A 269-nucleotide genomic window follows, 5' to 3' on the forward strand; every position below is an offset into this window, starting at 1 on the left:
CTGGAGCTGATCCGTGCTGGTCGCTGAGGAAATACATCAACTTCCCGCTGTCGATCGCCGGATCGGCTTTAACCGTGGACGAAGCGGAGTCCAGCCCGGGGTCGTCACATGTGGTTGCCGCAAGCCGTTCTCAAGCCCGCAGGCCTCTGCTCACTCTAGCCCCGCCGGCCTCCGCTCACTTTAGGCCGCCGGCCTGAAAGCAAAACTACTTTGTTTGGCCTTCCAAAAGAGGACACAACTAGAAATCAGTGGTTAAGTTGTATTTAAAA

The sequence above is a fragment of the Sinocyclocheilus anshuiensis genome, unplaced genomic scaffold (assembly GCF_001515605.1).
Source record: "Sinocyclocheilus anshuiensis isolate Anshui unplaced genomic scaffold, SAMN03320099.WGS_v1.1 scaffold794, whole genome shotgun sequence".
Classification (NCBI taxonomy): Eukaryota; Metazoa; Chordata; class Actinopteri; order Cypriniformes; family Cyprinidae; genus Sinocyclocheilus; species Sinocyclocheilus anshuiensis.